Source organism: Vulpes lagopus, chromosome 8 (assembly GCF_018345385.1).
Source record: "Vulpes lagopus strain Blue_001 chromosome 8, ASM1834538v1, whole genome shotgun sequence".
NCBI lineage: Eukaryota > Metazoa > Chordata > Mammalia > Carnivora > Canidae > Vulpes > Vulpes lagopus.
In genome coordinates, this window is record NC_054831.1 from 123,711,013 (window position 1) to 123,716,824 (window position 5,812).

Sequence of the window (5,812 nt, forward strand, 5' to 3'; positions counted from 1 at the left end):
ATTCAGATAAATTGCATACCCATCGCTGAATGGATATTAACATTTTGTTACTTTTGCTTCAGAACACTTTCTTGTTTTATTGTGGAAAAAAAACGTACAATGTTAAATTTGTCATCTTAACCATTTTTAAGGGTACAGTTAAACTTTGTTAGATATTTTTACAGTGTTGTGCAACAGATCTCTAGAATTTTTTTATCTTCTAAAACTAAAACTCTATACCCACTAAACTCTAAAAAATGTGGAATGCTTCACAAATTTGCATTTATTCTTATTCAGGGACCATGCTAATCTTCACATTGTTACAATTTTAGTATATGTGCTGCCAAAGTCTGCAGAGAACATTTGCTTTTTAACTATTGATATTGAAAATTCAAAAGGTAGAAAAGGGTGTACAGTGGCCTCCTCTGTCCTTCACCTTGATCCTATCAGAGGCCTCTGGTGTTATGGTTTCTAGAGTGTTCTGTGCATATGTAAGCATGTATGTATTACACGTGTGTATGTATACGTATATGATAGCATTGCCTTTTGTAAAAAAAAAAACACTTTTATTTTAGAATAGCTATAGATTTACAGAAGAGTTGCAAGGATAATACAGACTCCCTGTACACCTTTCACCAAGTCTTCCCTGTTAGTGTCTTGAATTAGGGTCCATTTCCTACCACTGAGATACCAGCACTGGTATACTACTCTTTACTAAGCTCCACAGTTTATTCTAATTCATTAGTTTGCCCCCAAAGCCCATTTCCTGTTCTAGCATGCCATCCAGGACACCACATTCTGTTGAGTTGTCATGTCTCCTTGGGCTCTGCCAATGTGTGACCATTTCTCAGGCTTTCCTTGTTTCTCAGACTTTCCCATGATGGTCTTGAAGAGTATCGGTTAGATATTGTGTAGACTGTCCCTCTCAGTTTGGGGTTGTCTGATGTCTTTTCCATGCCTAGAGTGGGTTGTGGGCTTTTGGGAGGAAGACCACAGAATTGAAGCGTGCTTCTCATCACGTGTTGGGGGGCACATGTTATCAACATGGCTTCTCACTGTGATGTTACGCTTGACCATTTGGTTAAGGTTGTGTTTCTGGGTTTCTGGGCCATGAAGTTACATCCTCAGACCCCTTTTAATATTCTGTTTTATGGAAGGAAGTTGAGATGGGAGTTAAGCTCCACCTCTTTGAGGTGGAGGAGTAGCTATGTAAACTTTTTGGAATTCTTTTGCATGGGAACTCTATCTCTTGTCCCCTATTCCTTAATTTTTAAATTCAATCACTTATTTGTATCAGTATGGACACATGGATATTTATTTTATACCTTGTTTATAATCCAAAAATTTAGAGATTATGTATGTGTGTGTGTGTGCATTTTTTTGTGTGTTTGTGTGTGCATATTTGTGTGTGTGTGTATGGAGAAGATAAGATTTAGGGGAGAAAATGAATAGTTTCTTTTTTTTTTAAGGTGAAAAGAAATTTCATTAAGGTGAAATTCACATAATATTATATGAATCATTTCAAAGCAAACATTTTAGTGGCATTTAGTGCATTTACACAGTTATGCAATGTGTGTCTAGTTCCAAAAGTATTTTCCTCATCTTCCAAGGACACCTCTTGCCCAGTGAGCATTTACTCTTCATGCCCCTTCCTCCCTGCCCCTGACAACTTCCCATCTGTTTTCTGTCTGTATGGATCTACCTATTCTGGACATTTCATGTAAGTGGAGCCAATATGTGGCTTTCCGGGTCCCGTTTTTTTCACTTGGTATATTTGAGGTTCACTCATGCTACAACATGCATCATTCCCTTTTATGGCTGAATAATATGCCATTGTATGTATACACCACCATTTATTTACCCATTCATCCATTGCTGGACATTTAGATTGTTTTTCAAATGTCCTTTGGCTATTGTGAATAATGCTGCTGTGAACATGCATGTGTACGTGTATTTGTTTGCGATTCTTTTTGGGTACCTTCTTGGGAGTGGAAGTGGAATTGTCAGGTAATGTAGTAAGATTTTGAAGATGGCCAGACTGTTGTCCAAACTGGCTGCACCACTTTGCATTCCCATCAGCAATGCATGAGGGTTCCAATTTCTCCACATCCTTTTACCAAAACTTGTTATTTTCCATTAAAAAAATTATAGCCATTCAAGTGGGTGTAGAGTGGTATCTCCTCAGGCTTTTGATTTGCATTTTCCTAATGATTTATGATGTTGGGTATCTTTTCATGTACTTGTTGGACACTTATATATCTTCTTTTTTTCAGACAAATGTGATAAGGTAAGGAAATTTTTATTTATTATGTATTTCAGCTTTGTTAAGGTATAATGTATATATACACATATATTACATAAGTAATTGTAAGGTATTTAACATGTATATTGTGGTTATTTCATATATGTATACATTGTAGAAAGATCCTCCCCATCTAGTTCCTTAATACATCTATTACCTCACACCCACCCATGCACACATATATTTTGGTGAGAACATTTAAATTCTACTGTCTTAGCAAACTTCAATTATCAACTATAGTCACTACATTTTACATTGATCTTCAGATCTTATTTGTCTTTTTGAAAAAAGATTATTTATATATTTGAGAGAGAGCAAGCAGAGTGAGCAAGAGAGAATACAACTGGGAGAGGGGGCAGAGGGAAAGGGAAGCAGGCTCCCTGCTGAGCAGGGAGCCTGATGTGGGGCTGGATCCTAGGACCCCAGGATCATGACTGAGCCAAGGGCATATGACTAATGGACTGAACCACACAGGTGTCCCAGAACTTATTTATCTTATAGCTGAAAGTTTGTATCCTTTAGCCAACCTCTCTCTATTTTCTCTATCCTTCAGCCCCTGGTACTGGGTTACTCCGATTCTAGGAGTTTGACATTTTTGGGGGAGGGTGGGAGTGGATTCCACTTATAAATAATACTATGCAGTATTTGTCTTTCTCTGTTTGGCTTATTGCACTTAGCATAATGTCCTCAAGGTCTATCCATATTGTCCAAAATGGGCAAGATTTCCTTCTTTCCTGTGGCTGAATAACACCCCATTATATGTGTATATATGTATATATCACATCTTTATTCGTTTATCCATTGATGAACGCTTAAGTTGTTTCCATATCTCGGCTATTGTGACTAATGCTGTAATGAACACGGGAGTAGATATATCTCTTTGATTTCGTGTTTTCATTTCCTTTGAAAAGATACCCAGAAGTGGGATTGCTGGACCATAGGTTTTTCTATTTTTAGTTTTTTGAGGAACCTCCCTCTTATTTTCCACTGTGGCTGCACCAATTTATATTCCCACCAGCAGTGCACAATGGTTCCCTTTTCTCTGCATCCTCACCAATACTCGTTATCTCTTGTCTTTTTTCATGATAGCCATTCTAACAGCCGTGAAGTGATATGTCATTGTGGTTTTGATTCGCATTTCCCTGATGATCTGTGATGCTTACTATATTTTCATGTATTTATTGTCCATTTGTGTATCTTTGGAAAAATATCTGTTGTATATCTTCTTTGTATGAAATATCTGTTGTGTATCTTCTTTTCCCCATTCTAAAATTGAGCTGTCTTTTTGTTTTTGGGTTGTGAGAGTTCTCTACATGATCTGGATACTAGATCCTCAGAAGCTACCTAATTTGCAATTATTTTATCCCATTCTATAGGTTGCCTTTTTCCTCTCTTGGTAAAGTCCTTTAATCATAAAAGTTTTTAATTTGATGAAGTCCAATTTATTTATTTTTATTTTTGGTGCCTGTGCTTTCAGTGTCATGTCTAAGAATCCATTACCAAATCCCAGGTCATGAAACTTCTATGTTTTCTGTTAAAAGTTTTATGATTTTAGTTCTTATATTCAAAATGTTGATCCATTTTGAGTTCAGTTTTGTATATGGTGTGAGGTAGGGGTCCAACTTCATTCTATAGCATGCAGATAATCTATAAATAAATTTGAATCTTTTTATTTTTATTTATTTTTTTAAAAGATTTATTTATTTATTTAGTCATGATAGATGTAGAGAGAGGAGAGAGAGAGGCAGAGACACAGGAGGAGGGAGAAGCAGGCTCCATGCTGGGAACCCGATGGGGGACTCGATCCCAGGACTCCAGGATCGCACCTTGGGCAGAAGGCAGGTGCTAAACCGCTGAGCCACCCAGGGATCCCTGAATCTTTTTATTTTTAAATAATTTTATTTATTTATTTGTTAATTTATTTATTCATTCATTTATTTATTAGAGAGAGAGAGAAGCAGAAGAGGAGGTAGTAGGAGGGGGAAAGAGTCTCAAGCAGACTGAGCTGAGTGTAGAGCCTGACAAGGGGCTCAATCTCATGACCATGAGATCACAATCAGAGCTGAAACCAAGAGTCAGATGCTCAACCAGTTGAGACACCCAGGCACCCAAAAAGTTGAATTTAAAAAATTGTAAAAACCTAAAAGTTGTAAGAATAGTACAAAATAATTTTTCTTGTATTTTTTTTTTTTTTACACCGTATCATTATTTTTAATGTCCAATGTTTACAATATGAGGGCCGGGGCTGCTTTCTCCTCAACTCAAGTTTATAAATTTTCAATTGGCTTGTGAGGCCAATAGGGATACTTCTTCTTGTCTAATTTGGTTTCTGGGAAGACTTCATTCAGGTCCTCAATAGTCATCTGATCAAATGGAATTATGTTCTTCATCTTCTCCAGCTCTTTTTCATATTCTTCAATCCTGGCCTTTGAGAGGGACAAAAACTCAGCACAGCTTTTCACATCTTCTTTTTCCTCAGCATCCACCTGGACAGTGTATTTATCCTCTGGCACAGGAACCTTCAGGGCATTAAACTTCTTCTCAAAGTCATCTACCAAGCCAGCCTTTGCCACATTGGCCTTGTAGTAAGCCCAGTCGATAGCAGGTGGTTTCTCAGGAAGAGTAGCCAACCTGGAGGTAAGCATCTCATTCCAGGATTTCAGGGAGTTGGCAATGACCTTCTGGTTTCGGGGTATGATCTCCCCAAAAGCTACCCAGTCAATGGTTTTTAGAGCAAGTTTTCGCCCAGCCATCTTGAGATCCTTCACCGACCCCCTTTTCTTGTATTATTTGAGAGTAAATTGCCAACATGGTACCTTATTACACTCCTTGATTAAGATGGTGTCTGCTAGCCTTCTCCATTGTCAAGTTGTTCTTTTTCTCCTTGGAATTAGTAAGTATTTTGTGGGGAGGTACTTGAATAATGTAAATATCACAATTGTCATCAAAATTTCAATTTATTTATTAATTTAATATCATGATTTCCGACTTTATTAATGGGTCAGAATCTGTTTTAAAAGATTTATTTATTTATTTATTTATTTATTTATTTATAAATATTTTATTTATTCATTCATGAGAGACACAGAGAGAAAAGCAGAGACATAGGCAGAGGGAGAAGCAGGCTCCCTACAGGGAGCCTGATGTGGGACTCAATCCCAGGACCCCAGGATCACGACCTGAGCCAAAGGCAGATGCTCAATCACTGAGCCACCCAGATGCCCCAATGGACTTTATTTTTAAAAGCAGTTTTAGGTTCACAGCAAAGTTGAATGGGAGGTACAGAGATTATCCATATATCTCCTACCCCCACATATACACTCCCTCCCCAACTAACATCTAACACCACAGTGGTATATTTGTTCCAACTACTGAGCCTACATTGACATCATTATCACCCAAAATCCATAGTGTATATATCAGGGTTCACTCTTGGTGTTGTATAGTTTATGGTTTTGACAAACATATAATGGCACATACCCACCATTGTAGTAGAATACAGAATAATTTCACTGTTTTAAAAATCCTCTG

At 37.4% G+C, this 5,812-nt stretch overlaps 1 non-coding gene across 1 annotated transcript; it reads right to left on the reverse strand.

Moving 5' to 3' along the window:
* Positions 1–232: 232 nt before the first annotated feature.
* Positions 233–340, reverse strand: LOC121498324. The gene has a single exon (XR_005989712.1). It is a non-coding gene; the product is annotated as a U6 spliceosomal RNA (small nuclear RNA).
* Positions 341–5,812: the final 5,472 nt, after the last annotated feature.